At 42.0% G+C, this 27430-nt stretch overlaps 1 long non-coding RNA gene across 1 annotated transcript in view; it reads right to left on the reverse strand.

The window, feature by feature from the left end:
- Positions 1 to 2283: 2283 nt before the first annotated feature.
- LOC103784337 (uncharacterized) overlaps positions 2284 to 27430 on the reverse strand; it is a 31761-nt gene continuing 6614 nt past the window's right edge. The window contains exons 3-5 of the long non-coding RNA XR_010112170.1: positions 21918 to 25660; positions 3593 to 20814; positions 2284 to 3128 (exon numbers count right to left, since the gene is read on the reverse strand). This is a non-coding gene — a long non-coding RNA (uncharacterized LOC103784337). The remainder of the gene's footprint in view (positions 3129 to 3592; positions 20815 to 21917; positions 25661 to 27430) is intronic.

The raw sequence follows: 27430 nt of genomic DNA on the forward strand, positions 1-27430 counted from the left end.
TCTGATGTTTGGAATAAGAGCTAGTATGGGAGGCAAGAGCAGGTAGAATTCCTGAAACTTTTCCTTCCTTCTAGGACAATAAACCCAAAGTAATACCATATTCCTGAGTAGACTGCAGAGATTGGCATGACCCTCAAAGATATAAGAATGGTGGCCCTGGCAGTATTTCTGCAGTAAACTTTGACCAGGTTACTCTCTTTGAGTAACTTGAAAGACTATTACATCCCCATTTAGCTTACCTATTCAGCTTTTTCAGAAGGTATGGGCTGTGGATTACCATAAATTTAATTAGGCAGTGACTCCAAAAGCAGCTGCTCTTCCACGTTTATTGGAAAACATTATCACAGCTCCTGGTATTTGATAGGCAGCTATTGATCTGACAAATGCTTTCAATTTCTTTTCCAATTTGCAAGTACTGTATGCAAAGGGGTTTGTGCTTACCCAGCAGGGCCAACAATACACCTTCACAGTCCTGCCTCAGAGTCATGTTCACCTTTTTTCACTCTGCCATAACCTAGGCTGTGGGGAACTTGATTACTCTGACATCCTGGAAAATGTTTTACCAGCCCTCTATATGGCTGGAATTATGCAGGTTGAATTCGATGATCAGGAAGGAACTTTCGATACTATATTAGCTCAGGCTGCCATAACAAAATCACACACTGGGTAGCTGACACAACTGAAATGTATTTTCTCACAGTTCTGGAGGCTGGGGGTCCAAGATCAAGGTTCCAGCAGGGTTGGTTTCTGGTGAGGTCTCTCTTCCTGGCCTGTGTATGGCACCTTCTCACTGCATCCTCACCATAGCCTTTCCTCTGTGTGCTCAGAGAAAGAGTGGGCTCTGGTGTCTTCTCCTCTTCCTGAAGGACACCAGTCCTATTAGATGAGGGCCCCACCTTCATGGCCTTCTTTAACCCTGAGGGCCTCCTTAATGCTTCCGTCTGTAAATACAGTTACACTGGGGGCAGGGCTTCAATATAGGAACTTGGGGACACAGTTCCATCCATAACAGAGTTGGTGTGTGTGGTGGTGTGTGACTATATCTGTGGTGTATGTGTTTGTGTGTCACTATGTGTGTGTGTGTATGTGTGGTTTGTGTATGTATATCATGTGTGTACATGTGCTGTGTATCTGTGTACCTGTGCAGTGTGTGCATCTGTATGTGTGGTGTGTATGTGGTATGTGTGTGTATGTGTGTCTGTGTGTGCTGTGTGTGGTGTGTGTGTGTGTATGTGGTATGTATGTCTGTGTGGTGTATCTGTGTGGGGTGTGTGTGTATGTGCAGTGTGTATCGTGTGTGTGTGTGGGGGGTGTGTGTGTGTGTGTGTGTGTAGTCAACAAAAGCTGGCTACTACCACAGTGGGGAAATAAGCTTCTTTAACTTTCAACATGAAAAGTCCAGAATCAAGTAGCAAGTGGGTAGGAGCTACTGAAAGCCTGGAAGCCAAATTCAAGGGCTTGCTCAAATCCTCACAGGAGCAGGGCAGCCTCAGAGGAGCAGGGGCCAAGCAGCGGAGCTACAGGGGTGCAGCTAGAGGAGTAGAGCAAGAAGGGTCAGGTTAGGGATGGGGCTAGAGGAGTGGGGCTAGAGGATGGGGCCAGAGTGGCTGGAGCTAGAGGGGTGGGGCTAAAGGGGTGGGTTTGGGGTGGGGTCTAGAGGGGTGGGGTTAGACAAGTGAGGCTAGAAGTGTGGGGTTAGAGCAGTGGGACTACGGAGGTGGAGCTAGAGCGGTGGGGCCAGAGGGGCGGGGCTAGAGGGGTGGGGCTAGAGGGGTGGGTTTGGGGTGGGGTCTAGAGGGGTGGGGTTAGACAAGTGAGGCTAGAAGTGTGGGGTTAGAGCAGTGGGACTACGGAGGTGGAGCTAGAGCGGTGGGGCCAGAGGGGCGGGGCTAGAGGGGTGGGGCTAGAGAGGTGGAGATAGAAGGGCGGGACTAGAGGAATTGGGCTAGAGGGGTGACGCTAGGGCTCAGACCCCAGGACAGACAGAAGTGACGGGGATCGACAGGCTCTGGGAAGTCTCGTGCCTCGTCTGCCTCCCATGGCTGGCTCTGCTGCGCTGCTGGTGATTTGTGAAAGTGAAGATTTTACTTTGAAGTGCAAAAGCTGTTCCATTTGTTGGTCATAAAGACATTTTTAGACAAGTAAATAATAATTAATGACGTTTTGTTTTAATTTTTTAAGAGAATGATTCTATGCCTTACATTTGTATAAAGCAGTGGAAAAAAACGCCGTATCCCCCCCTTAAGAGAACCAATTCAAAAAAAATACAAATGTTTATGCAGTTCACATTTTTATTCATAACGAAAATGCTTTATTAAGTCACATGGAATAAAACGTAGATTCTTACAAATTAGATGACTTATTCAATGAATACAAGAGCATCATTGTCAAAATAAGCCGTGCAATGTTCCTTGTCTAGGGCAAATGAAAAGTTACTGCAGAAAAGCAGGTTTCCAATTTTTTGCCCTGTTGTGTTGCACAGCGTTTCATACACTATCCAGTGTGTGCTGTGTTCAGAAGTCGACACCCAGCACTGTCTTGAATGTTATGAGTCTATATTTCAACAAATAAAACTTACTAGAAATTAAGACAAATAAATTTTATACTCTAGCCAAAACTTAGTAATTTATTCTGTAATATACATAGTAATATAGCTTTTCTGTAACTGGCACAGAATAGCTTCACATTTCATACTTGATGTTGGCAATAAGTAATTATTTTATTTGAGATAAGTTAGCACACTGTGTTCCTTCCTTTCCTTCTACCTTTTGGACACAGAGCAGATGTCACTGGAGCTTTTGGCTTGGACTGTGGCTAGCTCCAGGCTGCCCACCTTGGGTTTGTCATTAACCCTGCACAGGGGTAAGCTTGCCTTGAGGCCTCAGTTCAGTGCACTCGACAAATGGTTATTTGCACCATATGCTGGGCACGTGTGGCCTAAGGACAGAGAGGCTCTGTGGGCTTGCGGAGAGCGGCCAGGCAGGCAGGCAGGTCCTGTGGCTCCTCATAGGTGGAGGTAGATGTGTGGGATGCGAGGTACCCACTCACAGCGGGTCTCACCTGCTTCTCTTGATTCTGCCTCGATTCACTCTCACAGAGGAGATTTATCCCCAGGTATTAGATCCCCTCTACAATAACAACAGCAGGATATTAATTTTCCCTGCAAAATGACACTATTCTGTAAAACAAGTAGTAATCAGATGTTTCATATGCATAGACAATGTAAAGTTAAATGTGATACATTAATACTGTTGTATATCAATAAGTTTCTATAAATAATCAAATCATAACATGTAGCTAAGTAACATTAATTACACATTAGTGATTTGATTTCATCTCAGATTCTTGAGACATAAGAAAAACAAAAATGACAGAAATTTCCCAATTGACTTCATTCAACTGATTGATACAGAAAGTCAACCAGATACCTCTATCAAAAAGCTTATACTTTATATGGGTGTGTTCGTCTATTCCTAATGCAGGTGTTTTGATACCTGTATTATATTTTAAATATGTACATGTATCAGTCAGAGTTTTCCAGAGAGATAGAATGGATAGATGGATAGATAAATATATTTATTTTAAGCATTACCTCACTGAGCTGTGGGGGCTGGCAAGTCTGGAATCTACAGGCCAGCAGGCTAGAAACCCGGGTGGGAGATGATGCTGCCGTCCTGAGGCAGAATTTCTTCTCTGGGAAACTTCAGTTTTTGCTCCTGTGACCTTCAACTGATTGGATGAGGCCCACCACATTATCCGGGGTAATCTCCTTTACTGACATCTACAGAATACCTTCACAGCAACACCTACATTAGTGTTTGACCAAACAAAGGGGCACTGTATCCTAGCCAAGTTGACACCTAAAATTTACCATCACAGTAACCTTTACAAGTTAGCGTCCTACCCTTTTCAGAAGACTTGGAACTGGAAAATATCACGACATACACAAAAAATTACTAATTTCAATGGAGAGTAATTCATAGAAAGGGTTTAAGACCCTCCTGGTTGGAGGCCAGCCTAGCCAACATGGCGAAATGCCGTCTCTACTAAAAATACAAAAATTAGCCGGGCGTGGTGGCTCGCGCTTGTAATACCAGCTACTCAGGAGGCTGAGGCAGGAGAATCACTTGAACTGGGGAGGCGGAGGTTGCAGTGAGCCGAGATCGTGCCACTGCACTCCAGCCTGGGCGACAGAGCAAGACTCCATCTCAAAAAGACCCTCCGGGGCAGGCAGAGACATAGACACTGTGCAGAGGCTGTTGCGGGTGGCCCTGGGGAACCAGACGTGCTTCTTCCCGCAGAGAAGACAGTGTGGGACGCACAGCCTGTGCCTGCTCCACTGTGTTCAGAGCATGACTCCAGGGCCAGGTGAACCTCACGGGTTCTTGGGTTTCCACCTGTGCCATGTGTTGGGGTGGGATAGGAGAGAAGCTGACAGTTCAGATGCTCGTGTTCCTGCCTCCAGGCCCCTGTGCCTGTGCTGCCCCTCCTTTCAAGGTGGATTCACTCCATCTTTGTGCATGCCACTCCTGCTGTGGGCCCTGGAGATGCGAGGATGAGGAAACTGTGGGTTCTACTCCAACAGAGCCCACAGTCTGAAGGGGGTGGCTGCCAGGAAAACCATGACTGAGGGTGGAGGGGTGATTGTGGAGATAGATTAGCCTGGAGGGAGGGCATTGGCAGCTCTGAGGTTGGCTTTTGGGGAGGAAGGAACGACCTTCCCACACTCCAGGAAAGTCAGGGAAGGCTTCTGGGAGGAGGTGACCCTTGGGCAATTTTGAGAATCCTTCAACAACTTCATAAATAAAGATCAAACCACACATGTCTCAAGGCTATTTGTGACAGTTTTGAACTGTTGCAAGTAGTCTCAGGAAAGATGAGTACTGATCCTGAAGACTTTTTCTATAGCATAGATTATAAAAATATGAATTTCTAACCCTGGCTGCTCACTCTTCTCCCCATTCCTGTGTTTCTGACAGGGTCATCAGAAATTATCTCCTGGGGTACCATAAAAACCTCTCCAAAACAAACACATTTAATAGGTAGTGTGATAAAGCACCTTAAAGTTGAGCATGTTAGGGGAAAGTCACTAAAACTCAAACAGGTAACAATGGCATTTCCCATTTCCTAAAGGGATGAAATTCCCATCACAAGTGTGAAGCAAGTCAGATGGCTGCCATGTGTGCCTTTGAAAAATCAGTCAAGATGTGTTCAGGAACCAGAAAACTGACTGACCCAACAGGAGTATTTTTGAGTGTACATTTACTGTCTGAGCCCTTATATCTGAAGGAAATTAACTGCCTCACCACCACGCTACAGTTATTTATGGAACCACTTGCTGGGTAGGCAGTGGAAGCCCCTATTGATGGGCAACTCCTAGATGAGAAAGCCAATGAGCCAGTACCCACAAAAACAAATGTGCAATTAGAATCCAATTCATGCACATGTGAACCTCATGGGGCACAGTGCTGGGAGGGACAGGGAGGCCAAAGAAGGCCTTTCCAAGAAGGTGACATCATAGCAAAGGTGAGGCAGGGCAGGTGAGAAAGGTGGGAAGGAGCCAATCCCTCCAGGGCTTCCAGATAGGAAATAATAGCCTGGTGCTCCAGGCAGGAGGAGCCTGGCCTTCTGGAGGCATTGACAGTGCTCCAAAGTTGAGGGTGGGAGAGGCAGCCACACCAGATCAGCGGGACCACTGTAAGGGGTCTGGGTCAAGCTAGATGGAAATGAAGGGAGGACTCGGTACAGTTTTAACCCATAAGTTTTTCTTACTTTCCTGGTACATATTTGCTATTATGTTTGGCAGAGTTGGGCACCTGGAATGTTCTCTTGGTCAAGTAATTTTGATGAGAGTTCCTTTCTGTCCTCAAGGTCAGCCAGATATGCTCCCTCTTCCCATTTTCCCCAACAGGTCTGCTGAACAAGTGCACTCAACTGCCTGGGTGCAAGTTTTCCCATGACATCAAATGTCTAGCTTGTGAGGGCTGCACTGTCTTGCAGGTGCTTCTATTTCTTGCTCTCAGCAGTACTGTAGCGGGGCCTGTATCTTGATAGAGGCAAGGAAACCTGCGTCCTGGGGCTCAGTGGTTCTTGACACTGGCTTTCCGGTAGGATCACCATGGACACTAGAATGTTTCTGTAAATGCCAGGACCCCCACTCAAACCTGCCTTTCTGGGCTGTCCTGGCCCCAACTGCCTTGTTCAGGTTTTCAGGCATTCAAAGAGAAGAGTCAAGGTCAACCAACATTTATGCCGGCAGATAATCAGATTTCTCTTAGGAGAGTAGGCATTTTCTTTTCTTTCCTGTAAGTCCCGAATTATAAGCTGAAAGTTGTTCCCTGCTGCTCACACACAGCCCCTCTGAAAAGCAGAAAAACTTTCTGAGGTTTGAGCGAGGTGTTTTAACACCATGGACAGCGCCCCTGGTTCTTCGACCCGGATGCGCTTCCTAATAAAACGGCATTCCAGGTTCTAGAAAGCATTTTGGTAAAACAGGCTCAGAAACACCAGATTCAAGAGAATAATCATTATATGCGAATACATTTAAAAATAGATCACACCCTCTAACAACTGAAATGTACAGAAAAGATGAAAGTGCATCCGTTAACGTTTAAATGCCCATTTCTACTGAGAGCATTCATCTGCACGCTCGGCACAGCGGAGCAGCTAACCTTTAGGACAGCGCCCGGGGCAGAGCCAGCTCGGAGCCAGCGCTGCACAGCTGTGAGGGGCCGGCTTTAGGCTCACACCGCCTGTATCTGAAACGCTGGGACGGGTATTTAACCCCCTGAACCTCGCTCCTCTTGCCTGTGAAATGTGGATGCTCCAGCCGGAGTTTCTGAAGATTGGCAGCTTGGCATGTAAAGGCCTTAGCAGAAAGCTGCCCTTGGTTTTAGGACCACTTAAATACGCAATCAGGTTTCCCTTCACCACTTTCATTAAAGCTTTTTAAAAAATATGATGCTTCTTCAATGGAGCTATTTCCTCCTTCTCTCCACACCCAAAATACAAACGAAAACACACCCACCCGCACACATTCGCACATGCACTCACACATTCACAAGCATTCACACACACTCATATCTATGCTCAATATCACTCACACTCAGTCACACCCACCTACACACTCTCTCACTCCCGACGCACATATTCATGCATACGTGCACACACACATTCACTCACGCACCCTCACACACGCACAGCAGGCTCAGATGAATAGGAGATGTCCCTCCAGCTCTCCCACATCTCAGGGATTACGCTCAGAGCTCCTGGCACTGACGTTTGGAAAATCTGAGAGACCTCTGCCTCTAGACCACATTATTATATTATTCATTTTATATTTCTTCTATATTTTTGTTTTATGTTTTTTATTAGAAAAAACATTTTATTAGCTGGGGGACGGGGGAGAGAGAGATTTAAATACTTCTCCTGACTTCAAATCTCTCACCTCTGAGGTAGCTGCTGGTTTGTTTATGTAGTTATTCCTAACTGTGGTCAACTGAAAAATAGCCCCAAATATGTCATTGTCCTAATCTCTGGCACCTGTGATTGTGACCTTACATGGCAAAAGAAATTTTGCAGCTATGATTAAATTAAGGATCTCGAGATTGGGGATTACTTTGGATTTTCCAGGAGGACCCGGTGTCATCTCAAGGGTCCTTTAAGAGGGAGGCAGGCAGGTTGGAGAGGAGAAGGTCACGTGATGCTGGACGCAGAGGACTAGGTGATGCGCTGTGAAGAGGGAGGAACAGGCCACAAGCCAAGGAATACAGGCCACACTGGAAGCTAAAAAAGGCAAGGAAAGGGACCCTCTCTTTAGAACCTTCAGAAGAAAGCAGCCCTACCAACACCTTCACTTTAGCCCAGTGAAACTCATTCTGGACTTCTGACCTCCAGAACTATAATGTAATAAATTTATGTGGTTTTAAGTCACTGAGTTTGAGGTAATTTTTTACAGCAGCAATAGAAAATTAATACACCAAATGTTCTCTATACTCTGTGTGTGTGTGTGTGTGTGTGCGTGTGTGTGTGTGTGTACTTCACTTTTTTGGCCAACTGAAATTATATAAAGTATGTATTTTTAAAAACTTGATCAGGAGGCTGAGGCAGGAGAATGGCATGAACCCGGGAGGCGGTGCTTGAAGTGAGCCAAGATCGCGCAACTGCACTCCAGCCTGGGCGATGGAGCAAGACTCCATCTAAAAAAAAAAAGATTGATATCAATAATTCCTATAACATTATCTTTTTAAAAAGTTTTATGGTAATCCTTTGTATGGGTGAACATATTGTATTTAGTCTATTATCAACATATGCATACTTATTATCTTTGCATTTCCACTACTAGAAATGATCAATGAATACTCATATCCATGTCGCTTTGGCCACATATGGCTGTGTTTCTGTAGGATAGACCCTCAGCGGTAGAAGGATGTCTAGGTTTCATAGACACTGTCGAATGCACTTCACACACAAGATGCTACCCACATCTTAGCAACAATAGATAACATCAAACTTTGCCCACTTTTTTCTACTGGAAATGTTCATTTTTTTCTTATCGATTTGATATAGATCTTTATATATTAAATATATTGCTTATATGTTGGATAAGTTGCAAATATTTTCTCTCTTTGTGTTTGTCTTTTAACTTTTTCCTTTCAGCAAGAAAATGTGCTCAGTATTTATGTCTTAGAAGTAGGAAAGGCTTTTTTAAACCCAAAAGTCTATCAGAAAAAGATTGCCTAATAAACACCCTCCTATAATTACATCTAAACTTTGTAGTTTCACTTTAAAATATCTAATCTCTAATACATCTGAAATTTGGGTGTGCATTGGGAAATAGAGATACAACTTTATTTCTTTTTTCTTAAAGAAAAGCCAATCATTTGTATTTTCCTCAGGTATTTGAAATACTACCTCTTTTCATCTACTAGGTTCCACGGCTATCTGGGTCTGTTTTAGTGTTCTCTGTGTGCTTATTAATTTACTATATATGAAGCCAGGCACGGTGGCTCACGACTTGGTAGGCTGAGGCAGGTGGCTCACCTAAGGTCAGGAGTTCGAGACCAGACTGTCCAACATGGTGAAACCCCATCTCTACTAAAAATACAAATTAGCTGGGCATGGTGGCACATGCCTGTAATCCCAGCTACTCAGGAGGCTAGGGTGGAGAATCGCTTGAACCCGGGAGGTGGAGGTTGCAGTGAGCTGAGATTGTGCCATTGCACTCCAGCCTGGGCGATAAGAGAAAAACTCCATCTCAATATAATCATGATAACAATAATAATAATTTACTAGATATAAGATTCTGGGAATACAACATTCTTACAGTATTTTTGGATCTCTAGAAGGTAAACTCTTCCCTAATTATTTTTCTTTTATTTTTAAAACTTTTTGACTGTTTTAATACACTTATTCTATTATTTTATGTTTTTAGTTTATTTCACTTTAATTTTTAGTCAATGGAAGCAGCCAAAACAACCCATAACAGACTCTGCCAATGTGTACTGAATACTCAAGTTTTCAGCAGAATGAGTTACATGAAAATGTGCTCCTACTGGCTGAGACAAAGCAAAAGCCAGCACTGAGAAAGACAAAGTTGTAGACAAGGCTGGGAGCGAGCACAAGACTGTTAGAATACAAAGAACAAAATTATTCTCAAAAGAGAAGATTTGGAATGTAAAATAAAATAACAGTGCAGTTAAATAACTGCATATGAGATGCCAGATTCTGTTAAACATGTGGAGAAGTGGCAAAGAGAAGACAATTAAAATCATTGTGGAGTATGTGTGTGTGTGTGCAGGTATACAACGGGCAATTGGGTGGATTGGGGCACTAGGTGGTAAATTTGTAAAAGCATTTGAATGTTAACTCTGAAAATTAAGGAAGACGCTTATATTTAAAAATCACCAATATAACCATTTCTAGAATTAAAAGCCAAGATGTATAACTTCAAAGTAGTAGAGAATATAAAGTGCCTCCTCAACACGCAAAAAAATTAATTAATTAAAAGACAAAGGATGAAACCATAAGGAAGTGGAAGATAAATCCAAAGAACAAGATAATAGAAGCAAGCAAAAATGTATCCATAAGATTTTTAAAAAATAGATGGTATAAGTATCCATGTAAGAAAGAAAACTTTCAGAAAGTTCCCTAAAACAAAGCACAAGCAAGTGGCTGGGAGCAGTGGCTCATGCCTGTAATCCCAGCATTTTGGGAGGCTGAGGCAGGAGGATTGCTTGAGTCCAGGAGTTTGAGACTGGTCTGGGTAACATGGCAAGACCCATCTCTACAAAAGCAAACAAACAAAAAAACACCACACACACACACACACACACACACACACACGCACACATACAGGCAAGTGCCATTTATGAGTCATGCCTACAAAAAACTGATACTAACAGGCTGGAAGTTGAAGGGACAGAGGTCCACAATTTTGTTCGTTTAATTCAAGATTCTCTTGGCTAATCTTAGCATTTTGCATTTCTATATGCATTTTAGAATCAGCTTGCTAATTTCCACAATAATAATGTGGGAATTTTACTTAGGACTGCATTTAACCCGTAGATCAATTTGAGGGAATTGCGGCGCCTGTAATCCCAGGTACTCAGGAGGCTGAGGCAGGAGAATCACTTGAACTCAGGAGGCAGAGGTTGCAGTGAGCCGAGATCATGTCACTGAACTCCAGCCTGGGCGACAGATTGCAATATTGGTTTTTCCAATCCATGGAGATGACGTATTCCTCCATTTACATAAATATTCTTTAATTTCTCTAAAGAGTTTTGCAGTTTTCAGTGTAAAAGTCCTATACATCTTTTGATATATCTATTTGTAGGTATTTTACTTTTATGATATTGTAAATAATATATTTTTAAAAATCAATTTTCTACTTATTTATTGTTAGTATGCAGAAATACAATTGATTGTTTTGTGTACTGACTTTGTATTCTGTACCCTTGCTAAATTTGCTTATTGATTTGAATACTGTGTAGATTTCTTTGGATTATCTATGCACACAATTATGTTATCAGCGAATAATGAGTTTTATTTATTTCTTTATAATTCTTTTGCCTTTATTTATTCATTTTTCTTGGCTTATCACACTGGATAGGACCTCCAATACAAGGGTGAATAGAAGTGTGATAATGGATATCTGTGTCTCATTTCTAATTTCATGAGAAAAAGTTTTAATATTTTATCATTAACAGGTTTACTTTGGTTTTTTTGCTAATTTTTAAATTAAATTACAGACGTACCATGCTATTTCTGATTTCCATTAGTTTTTTGTGTTTTCTTTTTAATCACAAATAGGTGTTAAATCTTATTTTTAAAACTTTTCTGTATCTACCTAGATGATAATATATTTTTCCCCTTTTTATGTTAATGTAGAAATTACATAGATCGACTTTCAAATATTAAACCCATCTTATATTGTCATAAACTCACATTAGACCTGATGTATCATCATTTTTATATATCGCTAGATTTAGCTTATATTTTATTTAGGATTTTTGCCTTGATAGTCCTAAAAGAGATTGGCCCATAATTTTCCTTTCTTGTAACATACTTGACAGATTTTGGTTCAAGGTTACATTGGCTTCAAATGTGACTTGGAAGCTGCCTCTTCTTCTTCATTCTCTGAAAGAGTTTGTGTAAGATGGATGGCTGTAGGATGTACAGTAATTTCCCTTTCTCTATTCCTGATGTTGGTTCCTTTTTTCTTTTTCTTGATCAATTTTATTGTATGTGTGTATTCATTTTCAAAGAATGAGCATTTTTTGCTTTGTTGATTATCTGTATTGTACATTTGCCTTCTATTTCATTGATTGCTGCCCTGGTTTTTTATTGCATTCTTTCTTCTATTTTTATTTATTTATTTTATATTTTTTGAGACAGAGTCTTGCACTGTCGCCTGGGCTGGAGTGCAGTGGCTTGATCTCGGCTCACTGCAATCTCCGCCCCCCAGTTTCAAGCAATTCTCGTGCCTCAGCCTCCCGAGCAGCTGGGATTACAGGCGCCCACCACCATGCCTAGGTAATTTTTTTTGTATTTTTAGTAGAGACGGGGTTTCACCATGTTGGCCAGGCTGGTCTCCAACTCCTAACCTTGTGATTCGCCTACCTTGGACTCCCAAAGTGCTGAGATTACAGGCATATGCCATCACGCCCAGCCTCTTCTATTTTTAAAAATTCGTTATTCTTTTTCCAGTTTCTCGAGGTTATGATAAAAACTAAGATTGACTTTTGGTCATTTTTTTTTTCATTGTAATATATGAATTTCAGGTTGTGCATTTTTATTTTAAGAATGGCTGTTTTAGTCCATTCTCACACTGCTATGAAGAAATATTTGAGACTGAGTAATTTATAAAGAAAAGAAGTTTAATTGACTCACAGTTCTGCATGGCTGGGGAGGCCTCAGGAAACTTACAATCATGGCAGAAAGCACCTCTTCATAGGGCAGCAGGAGAGATAAATGAGTGCCAGCAGGGAAATGCCAGAAGCTTATAAAACCATCAGATCTCATGAGACTCCCTCACTATCATGAGAACAGTATGGGGGAAACTGCCCCCATGATTCAATTACCTCCCACTAGGTGCCTCCCACAACACATGAGGATTGTGGGAACTACAACTCAAGATGAGATTTGGGTGGGGACACAACCAAACCTTATCAATGGCTTAAAATCTTTGCGACGTTTTCATATGTCATATAGTCTTTATCACTCAGTTCCAAATATTCTCTAATATTCTTTCTGATATCTTCTTTCACCCACAGGTTATTAGAACTGTATAGCTTAATTTTCAAACAAGTAGGGATTTTCCAGTTTCTTTTTTCCCAAGCTAACTTTCTGAGAAAATTATCTTCATTATTTAAATTTTTTGAAATTTTGGGAGCTTGATTTACTGACCAGCTGTAATCAATTCTGGTAAATGTTTCACATGCAATTAAAAAGAATGTGTATAATATGGATTTAGAGTGCAGTATTCTATAAATGATAATTAGGCCAACCTTGCTAATTGTATTATTCAAATTATCTGCTTTGAAATAAATGTGTTAAAATCTACCATTATGGCTGTGAATTTATTTACTTGTTCTTCATATTTTGTTAGTTTTGCTCTACATATATTTTGAAGTTCTGTTATTAGATTGATGCAGATTAAAATTTATGATATCTTCCTAGTGAACTGACCCCATTATAATTTTCAAATGTTTATCTTCAGTAACACTTCTTGCCTTAAAGTCAACTCTGTCCGATATTAGTATAAATATACTAGCTTTCTATGCCTATAATCCCAGCACTTTGGGAGGCCAAGGTGGCTAGATCACTTGATTCCAGGAGTTCTACACTAGGATGGACAACATGGCAAAACCCCTTTTCTACCAAAAATACAAAAAATTAGCAGAGTGTGGTGGTGCATGCCTGTGGCCCAGCTACTTGAGAGGCTGAGGTTGGAGGATTGCATGAGCCTGGGAGGCAGAGGTTGCAGTGACCTGAGATTGCACCACTGCACTCCAGCCTGGATGACAGAGTGAGAATTTGTCTCAAAAAAAAAAAAAAAAAAAAAAGAATATATATATATGTATATTTATACTAGCTTTGGTTTGGTTTTCCTGGCATACCTTTTCTCCTCATTTTACATTCAATCTTTTTGTGCCTGATATTTAAATTATTATCTCTTGGAAGCAGCATATAGCTGGTTTTAATAGCCTCAACTGACGATCTTAAGTCTTTTTCTTGGAGCATTTAGACCATTTATGTTTAACATAATTACTGATATATTTATATCTACCATGTTACTATTTTCTTTCTGTTTGATTCATCTGCTTTGTGTTCCTTTTTCCTCATTTCATGACTTCTTTTACATTAATCAAATATTTGTATCATTTTATTTTCCCTAAGGTAACATGCCAGCTGCTATATAAACTTGAAATCGCTGATGAAATAGACATTTTGTTATAAAGGTGCAAATAATTCAAATGGATTTTTTAAGAACTAGAACACCAGAAAGGGCTCTTGAAAATTTAAAATTTATCAAAAATCTGTCTTCAATGTTGGGATGGCCAGATAATTCTTACAAATAATCATGATGATACCTTTAAAAACAAATGCCATGATTTAAACTACAGGAGTATCACAGAAGTGAAACTTTTAATAAAATATTACTGTATATTGTCTAGCAGTATAGTCTAGTAATAATATAGCATGCCTAAACAGATTTTATTGCTTGAATGTGAATGTGATTTAACATAAATGAAGCCTCTCTATAATTCTTGAATGAATAAAAAGGTCAGGAGAGAAAGACTAGGATATTTTGATAAATATAATAAAGGTACTTGAGAGTATTTCTTTCTGAATTTTAAAAAGCTTCTAGAACTAGGGATAGAATATCATTTTCTTAATAACATAATAACCCACTGGAACCAGCAACTAAAGAATATTTAATAATTAAAGAATATAATTATTTTCATTAAAATCAAGAACAACAGAAAATGCCTACTATTACTCATATGGTTCATCATTGATTTGCATTTGCATTGTCTAATGATTTTAGATAATGCAATAAGACAAGAAAAATATGAAGCTGCATACTGCAAAGTAGGAAATGATACTATCTGTCTTTGCAGATGATTTGATTGCCTATCTGAAAAATCCAAGGGAATCAATTGATTAACACTACTTTAATTGATAACAAACTCTAATTGGATGGTTGGTTAGCAATCCAAGACACAGAAATCAATATTTTTCCAACATAGCAGAAATAACTTGAAAAGCTAAAAAAACTACATATTTTCATTTAAAAATATGTAAATACTAGCAATAAACTTAAAAAATGTGCAGAGTCACTGAAAAGTAATTAACACTTTACTTCAAGACATAAAATTTTTGAATAAGACAGCATTCTTCTGGATTGGAGACATGTATTCTTTTTTTTAATTATAGAACCACAAAATTTACGTAATAAAATATGATTTGAAGCCTCTCTCATGCTCCGCTCATCGGCAACTTCACATACTTTTAGTTGTACATTTACATCTAAACACAAACATATAATTTTCATAAAAATAGAATCATACTGAATATGCTATTCCCCAGGTTGCTTTCCATTCAAGAACACATTTAGGAGTTCTTTTTACGGTTGTATAGTTATATCTCATTTTTAACTCCTACATAGGATTTCATAGTATGGATATGCATGATTTATTTACATATTTCCTTTCTAATGGATTGTTTATAATCTTTTAATTTATTAAAGCTATTTACATATTATAGATATCAAACCTATGTCTATTTATTTTTTGAATTTATTTTGTGTTTTAACTTTAAATTTTTAATTTCAATAGCTTTAAGAGTCCAAGTGGTTTGGGGTTACACGGATGAACTGTATAGTGGTGAAGTCTGAGATTTTATTGTACCCATCACCCAAGTAGTGTATGTTGTACCTTATAGTTAGTTTTCTATCCCTCACGCTTACCCACCCTCCCCCCTTCTGAGTCTTCAACATCCACTATACCACTCTGTACGCCTTTGCATACCCATAGCTCAGCTTCCACTTATAAGTGAGAACATGTGATATTTGGTTTTCCATTCCATTCCTGAGTTACTTCACATTGGATAATGGCCTGTAGTTCAATCCAAGCTGTTGAAAAAGACATTATTTCATTTTTTTACGGCTAAGTAGTATTTCATGATATATATATATATGGTTATATATATGATATATATATCGTGTATATATATGGTGTATATATACATATCATATTTTCTATATCCATTCATTGTATGATGGGCACTTAGGTTGATTCCATATCTTTGCAATTGTGAATTGTGCTTTGATAAACATACATGTCCAGTTGACTTTTTGATTTAATGACTTCTTTTCCTTCAGGTAGATACACAATAGAGGGATTGCTGGGTTGAATGGTAGATTTACTTTTAGTTCTTTGAGAAATCTCCAAACTGTTTTCCATAGAGAATGTGTTAATTTACATCCCCACTAGCAATGTATGAATGTTCGCTTTTCATCACATCCATTCCAACATCTATTGTTTTTTGACTTTTTAATAATGGCCATTCTGGTTGGGGTAAGGTGGTATCTCACTCTAGTTTGAATTTGTATTTCCCTGATGATTAGTGATGTTGAGCATTTTTTCATATATTTGTTGGCTGCATGAATGTCTTCTTTTGAGAATTGTCTACTCATGGCACTTGTTCACTTCTTAATAAGATTATATTTTTTCTTGCTGATTTGTTTGAGTTCTTGTAGATTCTGGATATTAGTTCTTTGTCAGAGCCATACGTTGCAAATATTTTCTCCCATTGTGTAGGTTGTCTGTTTACTTTGTTATTTCTTTTGTTGTGGAGAAGCTTTTTAGTTTAATTACATCCCATTTATTTATTTTTGTTTTTGTTGCATTTGCTTTTGGGATCTCAGTCTTAAATTCTTTGCCCAGGCCAATGTCCAGAAGAGTTTTTTCTAGGTTTTCTTCTAGAATTTTTTTATGGTTTCAGGTCTTAGATTTAAGTCTTCAATCCTTGTAGAGTTAATTTTTGTATATGGTGAGAGACAGAGATCCAGCTTCATTCTTCCACATGCGGCTATCCGATTTTCCCGGCATCATTTATTGAATAGGGTGTCCTTTCACCAGTTTACGTTTTTGTGTTCTTTGTCAAAGATCAATTGATTGTAAGTATCTGGCTTTATTTATGGTTCTTTATTCTGTTCCATGGGTCTATGTATCTACTTTTATACCAATAACATGCTGTTTTGGTTACTACAGCCCTTGTCGTATAATTTGAACTCAGGTAATATGACGCCTCCAAATTTGCTCTTTTCATTTAGCATTGTTTTGGATATTCAGGCTCTTTTTTAGTTTCATGTGAATTTTAGGATTGTTTTTCTAATTCTATGAAAAATGATGTTGGTATATTAATAGGAATTGCATGGAATCTGTAGATTGCTTTGGGGGGTATGGCCATTTTCAGAATATTGATTTTTCTAATCTATAAGCATGGGATGTACTTCTATTTATTTGTACCATCTATTATTTCTTTTAGCAGTATTTTGTAGTTCTCCTTGTAGACATATTTCACCTTTGTGGTTAAGTATATTCCTAGCTTTTTTGTGGTTATTGTAAAAGGAATTGAGTTCTTAATTTCATTCTCAGCTTGGTCATTGTTGTTGTATAGCATTGCTATGGATTTCCCTACACTGATTTTATAACCTGAGAGTTTACTGAGTTTATTGATGAGATCTAGGAGTCTTTAGGGTTTTCTAGGTATATAATTATATCACCAACAAACAGATAGTTTTGATTTCCTCTTTTCCAATCTGAATGTCTTTTTGTTTCTTTCTTTTGCCTGATTGCTCTGGCTAGGACTTCCTGTATTAATTCTTCTATGTATTTAGCACAAGTTGATAAATTCCATTTATAGAATCTAAAAATGTAATATAATACATTTAAATTTATAGAACTCCGTTGGAGTTTTGTTCTTGAACTTACCAAAATTGTCCTGATTTATCTAGAACAATACATTTGCTTGAATATACAAGATTTTCTCAGTAAAATAACATTTAATTTTGGAGGAGAAGTATCCTCTTACTAGATAGTAAACATCAATTTACAGTCTAATAAGCAAAACAATTTTTTTTGGTCAACAAATAAATAGACCAATCACTGGAACTCAATAGAAACTTTAGAAATGTACTCAAGTTTCTGTAAGAATTTATGATATCATAATCTCAATAACTGGAGAAATAGTATATTGCAATGCATTATCATTTAGAAAAAAATAAATTTCCTATCTTATGTCTTACACAAAATAAATTCAAAATGCATTAAAGTTTTGTTTTGCTTTTTTTCCTCTAGAGACAAGGTCTCGCTCTATTGCCCAGGCTGGAGTACAGCAGTGTGATCATAGTTCACAGCAGTCTCAAACTCCTCAAGCAATCTCCCACTTCAGCCTCTGGAACAGCTGGAACTACAAGTGCATGCCACCACATCTGGCTAATTTTTAAATTTTTATTTTGTAAAGACGCAGTCTCGCTATGTTGCCCAGGCTGGTCTTGAACTCCTGGACTCAAGTGATCCTCCTGCCTCAGCCTCCCAAAGTGCTGAGATTACAGGCATGAGCCACTGCACCTAGCCTGAATTAACGTTTTAAATGTGAAATGTAAAGGCAGATGGTGAATATATGTATTTGATTGGGTAAGGAAATTCTAAGCATGACTCACAGTCAGAAAAAGTACTCTATGAATATTTTTCCCCTTCACAGTGGTTGGTCATTATTCTTAAAATATTATACTAACCCACTGAACCACTGCTTTATGTTTCATGATCCACTAGTTGGAAATTTTTTTGTCTTCACATCTTTCTCGCATAAAAAACTTACATATTTAGAAGATTTATCCAGTAATGGGCTTACATTTACCAAAAATATCATTTTTTTCTCCTGTGAAATTATAGGTCACATTTTAGACATCAGGAGACTTTCAGTCCTAAGAAGTTACAATTTGAAATTAAACTTATCTAGTTTTTAAAAACTTCTAAGCTAGCAGGATATAAATAATGTGCTAGTGTTGGCAATAACTGTTCATAGCTGTTTCAAAAATTTGAATTCTGGAAATGAATTCCCTCAGCAGCATGTTTTGTTTGCTTCAGGCATTTTGCAAATACAATACTTTCAGAACACAGCTTTCTATCTCCCCCATGAAGTAATTTGAGAACCACCTTTATGGTTTGTCATTTTATTGTTTAGACTTGAAATGGATTCATCTGTCTTACTAGTTAAGCCTTTAACTAATAATATAATTACAGCATTTATGCATGTATTTCTTATGACACTCCAATCTTCACAAACTCCTCCTTAGGAATTAGTGTAAAAGAAAGAGGTGAAATTTCTCCCATCTCCCTCCAATAGCTGTGTGCCTTCTGGCAAACACACGCTATGATCTGTGTCTCTAAAATATGCTGAGTGCTTTGTCCTGAAAAGAGTCTGCTTCTCTGGAAAAAAAGTTAGCCAAGATCCCTCTCTAACTTTATGATGAAAAGTATCATTCCAGTTGAGAAGCACAAGTCCCATTCAAAAGGAATGGAAGTGAATTTTACAAAGATTATGTGATTGACCTGAAGAGGAAGACAAAGCAAATTGAATATATCTTCTTGTACCATATGTGACAATTTCTTTGAAAGTTTTAGGGCCATGAATATGACTTTCCTAATAAAGCAACCCATTTCAATTTTTTTTTTTCCTTTTGAGATAAGGTCTCACTCTGTCACCCAGGCTGGAGTGCAGTGGTGCAAACGCAGCTCACTGCAGCCTTCACCTCCCAGGCTCAGGCCATCCTCCCCAGTAGCTGGGATTACAGGTGCACACTACCGTGCCTGGCTAATTTTTAAAAATGTTTTGTAGAGACAGGGTTTTGCTATATTGCCCAGGCTGTCTCAGCTTCCTGGCCTCAAGTGATCCTCCTGCTTCGGCCTCTCAAAGTGCTGGAATGAGCCACCACACCTAGCCAATCATCTTTTAATTTTTACTTAGTAACTGCTTACATTTTCAAGCAAATGTGCAAACCTAAGTCTTTTGTGCTCTACGTTGATCTCTTCCTGAATGTGGTTTGGCTCAGAGCTCAGCATGCTTGGCATTGACTCGGTTACTCCTTAAATATTTACCAGTCGTCAATACTTTTCTTGTCCTCAGCCTTACTCTTTTGCTGTTTGAAGCACTTGGAAGTGAATAATGTCTCTCTCAGTTTAGTTTGAGACTTTTGTGGAGAGTTTCTGCCCTGTGATGCTGGGGATGACTGTTGCAATGCCTGTTGCATTGCCCCTCCTGGGAAGCACAAAGGAGAGGAGAGGCAGGGGGGTGAATTCACACCACGCCAGCATGTGTTCACTGGGGGCTTCCTGTCTGCAGGCCACGGAGCTGGGTCCAGTGAAGGGCTCAGATTCCGGGGGGGTGGCAAGGCTCCTGCTGGGACAAAGCCTCTAGTCCACCGGGGATGCTGAGCAAAAGGGTGAAAATTAAAAAGTGGAAGAGCTAACGTAATTCAAGGCAATAAGAAAAGCCCTATTATTCATTTTCACAATCACCACAGTAATTTCCACAATTGTTACAAATTTCTCTCTCCTACGTTCATTACTTTAAGGTTGATGCGGCCAGGAAAGCTTTACAGAGGTCTTGGTTGGACCTGGGTCTGGAAGGCTGGCACTGCGCCGGGAGAGGCAAAGGTGATGTTAGGGGAGTGTCCAGGAAACACTGCACCCTGAGGCACAGGTCAGAGACAAGGTAGCCCGAGGCTTGCACAGGGGCTATGGGCAAACCAGCTCTGGTAGGTTCCAGGCTTCAGCAAGTGGGTGAGTGGCTAAAAATCAGGCTGGTATGAAGATGAGGGTCTAGGATTAGGGAGAGTCAGCGGCTTTGTTTTTATTCAGTCAACAACTATGCATTGGACACAGCTGTCTGCCAGGCCCTTTGCTGAGCTTTTCCATACAAGAGTGGACAGAGTTGGCATTGTCGCTGTCCCCAGGTACAGGCAGCTAACACAGGGACATAAGTGAGTAAACCTGCAATGAACTGACCATGTGTCAAAGGACCAGAGACACAAGAGAGGGCCTCCCCGAGGACAGCTGAGCCAGATTCCAGGGTTGACAGAAAGTTGGGGGCGGGGGGCTTCAGCGGCTCACGGACAGCTTTCCCAGACAGAGAGGGCAGTGCTCAGGCTCTGCAGCGTGGAAGCAGGCTGCAGCCGAGGGTCTGAAGGGGTTCAGGGTGGCCGGGGTAAGAGTGCCAGCAAGGTGGTGACAACACTAGAACCTAGAGAAGGAGTAGAGAGTGGAATCATGACAAATGGACCCAATGGAGGTGTCCAGGCGGGGGCTGGGCCACTGACGGTAAGGTAGAGGCTGTGGAAAATGCCCCTGAATGAGAAACTGTTTGTGCAATGCACATGACAATTTGTGTCAATGGTGCATCTTTTCCGCTGTTTCCAGTCTCTAGAAACTCTTTTATTACAGAACAATTGAGAAGAACACAAAGGCAGCCTCCCTCCGAGGTGACTCACATTCTACCCGCTGCTCATTCTGTCAGTAACACTGACGTTTTTTTACACAGAATATTGAACACTTGCCCTGAAAATCTTGCCTTTGTGCCTGCTTTCAGGTACAGGAATAACGCTGGGGCCGTGAGGGAGTCTGACCGTCAGTCCTGATTCTGAGCCCGTGACAGGAAGTGCCACGGGGCTGGGTTCCTGCCATCCATCGCTGGCCATGCACCCTGCGCCCACCACACGGGAAGAACCACAGGTAGAGTCATTGAATAACTGAATATTCAACGCACAAGGAGATGTGCGTTAAAGAACCAAGAGGGAGCTGGCCACAAAGACAGGGCAAAATTTTTGACAGTGTTGAAATGTTTTTTTCCTCTTGTTTCTGGACATCTTGAAGTCAGAATATCCAATGCTCTTTAAGCATTTTTATGATAAAAAGCAATCACCTTATTAGTGGCTGTGTTTAAAGCTAGCCAGACTGAGGCGGTAAACAGCACTCCATGTATTCGTGTAGGGGCTACGAACCTGAGCACCAACTGGGACCTCCATGCGTGGACTGGGCCATAGTGAGAGAGAGGCATGGGGCATAGTGCATGGGAGAGGTGTCCTTGGTCCAAAGGATGAGTGAGATGGTATTAGAACCTCCCATTCCTGCTGCATCAAGACATCAAAAAAAGAAGAAAAATAGAGCCTCCCATTTATTCTCAAGTGTTCTGTCTGTCCTCTTAGTCAGAGGCTCACACATCCCACCCTCACCACGTGGCTTGCAGGGCTCCCTGGCATTGCGTTGGCCAATGGTATGGAATTTGGCATGACATTGCTATACCCAGCAGAATCTTGAGGGCAAATGTGTAGTTTCGCCATGTCTCACCTTCCTTTGCCATTGACTGAGATGGGTTGCTACTCCAGCCTGGGTGCCCAAACACGGAAGACAAGATGTGGGGTACTGCCTGGGAGGAGAGCCACCACCAATGTGTGCCATGTCGTTCCTATGAGCCGCTGAGGTCCTGGGGATGTCTGTTACTGCAGCATAAATGAGCAAGAGCTAACTAATAAAGAGATTAACATTTAAACATATAAATATATATATATATAAATATATATAAAAAAACATAGAGTGGGCCAAACAAAGCACACCCTGGGCCAGCATGCTCTTTGACACATGATGATTACTTCCCAGCTTCCAGAGAGGCGCATGGGATCTTCTGCAATGCTAGGCAGGCTGCCCCTTTCCTTTCCTTTTTCCTTTCCTTTTTCCTTTCCTTTTTCCTTTCCTTTTTCCTTTCCTTTCCTTCCCCTCCTCCTCCCTCCCTCTCCCCGTCCCCTCTCACTTCCCTTCCCCTTCCCCCCCTCCTCCTCCCCTCCCCCTCCCCCCTCTTTTTCCAGACAGGGCCTTATTCTGTTGCCCAGGCTGGAGTGCAGCGGTGCCATCATAACTCACCGCAGCCTTGACCTCCTGGGCCCAAATGATTCTCCCACTGCAGCCTCCTGAGCCTGGGATCATAGGCGTGCACCATCACACCTGACAATTTTTTTTTTCTTTTTTTAATAGAGACGGGGTCTTCCTATGTTGTCCAGGCTGGTCTCCAACTCCTGGGAAACATAGGAAGACTCCATCTCTATTAAAAAAAAAAAAAAAGAAAGAAAGAAAATAAAAAGAGGCCGGGCGCAGTGGCTCACGCCTGTAATCCCAGCACTTTGGGAGGCTGAGGTGGGCAGATTACCTGAGGTCAGGAGTTTTGAGACCAGCCTGGCCAGCATGGTGAAACCCCGTCTCTACTAAAAATACAAAAAAAATTAGTCAGGAGTGGTGGTATGCACCTGTAATCCCAGCTACTCAGGAGGCTGAGGCAGGAAAATCACTTGAACCCGGGAGGCAGGGTTGCAGTGAGCCGAGATTGCGCCACTGCACTCCAGCCTGGGTGACAGAGTGCGACTCTGTCTCAAAACAAACAAACAAACGAAAAAAACAAAAAAAGAAAAAAGTGACCCCCCATCTCAGCCTCTGTGCCTGGCCTAAGACAGGTTGCCAAGATCACTACCAGTATGCGCTGTCCTTTCTCAAGGTGTCTTCAAGGAGAAGTAAGTACACTGTGGACAGCCCCCTGGCAGTAACACACCTCCTGCAAGCCTCTTTGTGTAGGAGGATTTGTTCTCCTGGCCCCTCCTTCCAATACCAACATCTTGAACTACAATTGTAAACCAGAGTCCGGACCCAGGGTTGAGGTCCTCAAATACTCCCATGGAAGAGACCACGTTCTCCCAGCTGCATGGAGGCATTTCACAGCTAAAACCACTCTTCCAATTCAAAGAAGTAAACGAATAGACAACAGCTGTGAATAGTGTCTTCTGTGTTTTTCCCTAAACATTGGTTTTGTGGTCATGTCTTCGCTGGTGTTGAAACACTTTTTCACAACCAATGATTATGTATGTGATTAAAACCTCGGAAATGGATTGCCGCGGTCATTCACTCGTTTTCAAGGATGCCACCACCATGTTTAGAATGTGGCTGTCCCACGCTTCTCCCCACCCTTGCCCCTGGCCTTTGTGCTTCTGTGCCCTTTGTGATTTTAGCTATCATCCGTGTAATGGCTAAAATTCAGAAGGAAAGTAAAATTACAAGCAGCATTTTTCTCAACAAACAGCCCACTGGTGACCTCGTGAGGGCACCAGCCATCGCCTATGCCTGTCCTTCTGGTGGCACAGAATTCACTGGAAAGGTCTCGGCCAGCCAGGCTCTGTGTCCAGCCTCTGTCTGTGTCTCTAAGGGGGGCCTGCACCTCCCGGGCTGCCTGGCAGGGCCTGTGAGGCCTCACTGTCATGAGAAAAGAATCCACAGGTCTGTAAACTTGCTATTTTTAGGCCTCAGTGGACTTGCGCCAGTTTCCTGAGTGTAGTAATTACCCAGATATTTTATTGAATAGGGCCTTGAAAACTTACAACACACACCTCAAACCTACTCAGAAATTTAAAGAGGTTTAAAATGCCATGCAGCGAATTCTCAAAGACAAATAACAAGCCCACGTCTCCATCCACCTCCCCCGACACCCTCAGGCTGCTCTTACCCTGCTTCTCTGCGCTTTCCACACCCGTCCCCGCCCGGGTGAGCTCACCCCATGCAGCTCTGCTACATGCCAGCCAGGCAGGGCTTGCTCCGTGACGGCCCTTTCCAGACTGGCTTGTCTTCTAAATGCAAGCCTCTGTGTCCAACTGTCTCCTGGGGATGTACGAGGGACATCTCCAACCTAGCATTTCCTAAAGAGGGAGGCTTCCTGCTCCACCCAGTGTCCCCCATCTCAGGAAATAAGACTTTCATCCATGGCTGAGGCCACCGACCCGAATGGATGCTTTGTTCACTCTTTGCCTCCCTCCCCACTAGCTCCCCATGGCTGGCTCTACTTCAAAATCCATGCTGCATCCAAATCCACGCTGCTCCCCATTCAACCCCCACCTCCAGAATCTCCTGCGGGACTGCCATAGCCCCCTGAGCCCCTGTCCCAGTGGGTCCCCTGCCCAGCACTGTTCCACACGGCATGTAATCTTCTAGAGTATGTCAATTTGACCTTGATTGCCTGACTCACCAATCTCCAAGTCTTCACCTTCTTACCATGGGGGAAGGAAAGCCTGGCCTGCGAAGAAGGCGCACAAGTCTGTGGGTGGTTTCCTTTCCGAGGCCCACGAGGCTGCACTTCCCTCTGGTTGTTAAGTGTGATGTAGAGAAGATAATGACTCAAGTGCCTGGATTAGCAATTGTGGGGACTAGCAATGCCCCCAGCCTACCCTCAAAGTCCAGGCTTGAACAATAGAACAAAACAGACACCCAGAGGGTTTGGCAGGGAATAGAGAATGATTAGAGAAATAGAAAAATTAATTAGTTCATTACAGCTGGGAGCAGGAGAGCCATTCTCTTCCATTAATGGGGAAGTTGGAGCCCGAACCAAGAGCAGAAAGCATGGAGCAGAAGCCATGGACTGATTCTTCCTTCAGTTAGAGGAAGCAACAGGAGAAGCAGAAGACTGAAAGAAAACTCCAGCTTCTTCAAGAGCCACGGAGAAGGAACAGTGGACGGGTAGGATGCACAGAATAGGTACATCGCGCTGGTCCCCCTTGTAAGCACTTCATGGACATGCCTGCTTTTCATCTTCACGTAATCCCAAGCATGAGTTACAACAATTTTCCCCATTCTGAGGCCAGTAAGTTTAATCAGTTTGCCTGAGGCCACATAGCTAGGAAATGGCAGAATGACGGCAAAGTCAGGCAAATTCGTTCCACAGTCCCTGTTCTTAACAAAAACAGAAATCTGAATTTGAGAATGGGCTGTATGACCTGTTGAAAGACTCTTAAAACAGAGAGAAAATCCAGCAAACTTACCCTGAGATGGATGGTCTGGGTTTCTTCCCATTTCCTAGAACTGCTTACCCGTGTGGAGCCATGCTTACTAACCTGCTGCCCTCGATGCCAGTGAGGCTTGGTGCTGGGCTGCCAATGACCTCAGTTATGGGGCACGGCAAACTTGGTGACTTTAGCTGCAGGCAGTGTCAGGGGCGGCGGTGCCTGCAGTCTGGTGTGCTGTAATGTAAACACCCAGGAAGGCTTCTGGTTGTTGCTTTAGGCCTAAGGCAGGTAGCCAGGAGAAATAGAGAAGGGAAGGGGTCTTCATTAGATGAGAAAGGAATATTGAAAAGTGAGGATTTTTCTGTTTCATTTTCATTTTATTTGACCTTTTACATTGTAAATTATATTCATTTAAAAAAATAAAGAAAAAGAAACATTTCTCCAATAAATGGAATGCAGGACACATGTTAAAACAGGCAGTGAATGTTAAGCTACACAGCGATTTTAAAATGAATGCACCATCTTCCTTGCTCAGGCAGTGGCTCCTGCGGTCACCGTCTAAGGCAACCTGTTCCGACCTCCCTGGTGGAAACCTGGAAGCTCTCTGAACTTTCCTCTCTCCTTCTTCCACGTTGAATCAATTACTGAGCCCCCAAAGATTTTACCTCCTAAACATGTTGTGGCAAAGTCAGTGTGCTGTGTTTGCCAGACCCAGTTCCTTTTTGTTCTGGGCTCTCAGCTGGACTATATATTCCAGCCTCCCTCAAGTTAGATGGGGCCACATGTCTGAGTTCTGGCCACCAAAATATGCATGTGAGTGATGTGCTGGCCACCCCCCAGACCTGGACCCTAAACCTCCTGCAGGATGCTCCATCCTATTTCTTCCCCTCACCCCTTTGCTGGTCCTCTGCAGAGAACTAGCTGAAAACTCCAGGGCCCAAGGGAATGGCAGAACTTCTGCCTGAAAGAGCCAGGATTCCTGAATGACTGTGTGGAGCAGAGTTCTCCTTCCCCATACCCCAGGCCCCATGCAGGCCCACAGTGGACTGGGAAGTGAATAAGAAATAAACTCTCAACATGTGATGCCACTCTGATTTGAGATCGCTTCTTATAGCAACTACAATAACTGACCCTAATTTATTTTCTCCTAAATAATCCTTTGCATACCTAATACTGTGCCCATTACTGATTTTCTATTTCTCTCAAAAGGCCATCCCCCCAACCTTTACCTCCATCTTCAATCTTGGCCTCTCATAATTCCATCTGTTAAGACAAAGTGAACTTTTCTTAAAACGCATGTTAGACCCTACCCCTCTTCGGGGTACATCTTTTAATGGTAACCCCAAAAGTGCTGACCATGGCACACCCTTCCTGTGCCTGGCTTTGGCCAACAGCCTCACATTGGATTTCTGCTGCCATGCTTGGCCCCTGGCCACTGAGAGCCCTGGGGAATTTCTGTCCTCAGGGCTGTGTCTCCAGACATTTCTCATCCTGGAATGTCCTTCCTCTGTCAGGCTAATACTCTGCATCTTCTAGGATCAGTCCAGCAACACCTCTGGGTTCCCTTGCCCTGTCTCCCACTAGTACCCTGCACATGTGTGTACATCACACACATCTCCGTTTATTGAGCCGAGAGCTTCTTTGGGCCCTCACTCAGAGACGGAATTTGTCACCTGTATGTGCTTGACGCTGGGGCCCAGCAACTACCCCTAGTCGTGACAATCCAAAGCGTCTCCAGACGTGGCCACATGTGCCCTGGGAGACACAGTCAGTTCTGGTTGACAATCCTGCTCTAGAGTGGTTGGAAAGAAGAGGCATTTCTTGTGGGTTGTATTCTCTTGGTGGGGCTACTCTATTCAAGGTCAAAAACTAGATTTCATCAGAACATTCAAGCCTCTGTAGCAGGCGAAAAAGTGTCCTCCCAAAATTCACATTCACCCAGAATCTCAGAACAAGACCTTGTTTGGAAATAGAGTCTTTGCAGGCTCTCAGAAACAGACTCGTATGGACTGAATTCAGAAGAGATTGCAGGTGGCAGACACTGGCAGG

Source organism: Pan paniscus, chromosome 4 (genome assembly GCF_029289425.2).
Source record: "Pan paniscus chromosome 4, NHGRI_mPanPan1-v2.0_pri, whole genome shotgun sequence".
Lineage (NCBI taxonomy): Eukaryota > Metazoa > Chordata > Mammalia > Primates > Hominidae > Pan > Pan paniscus.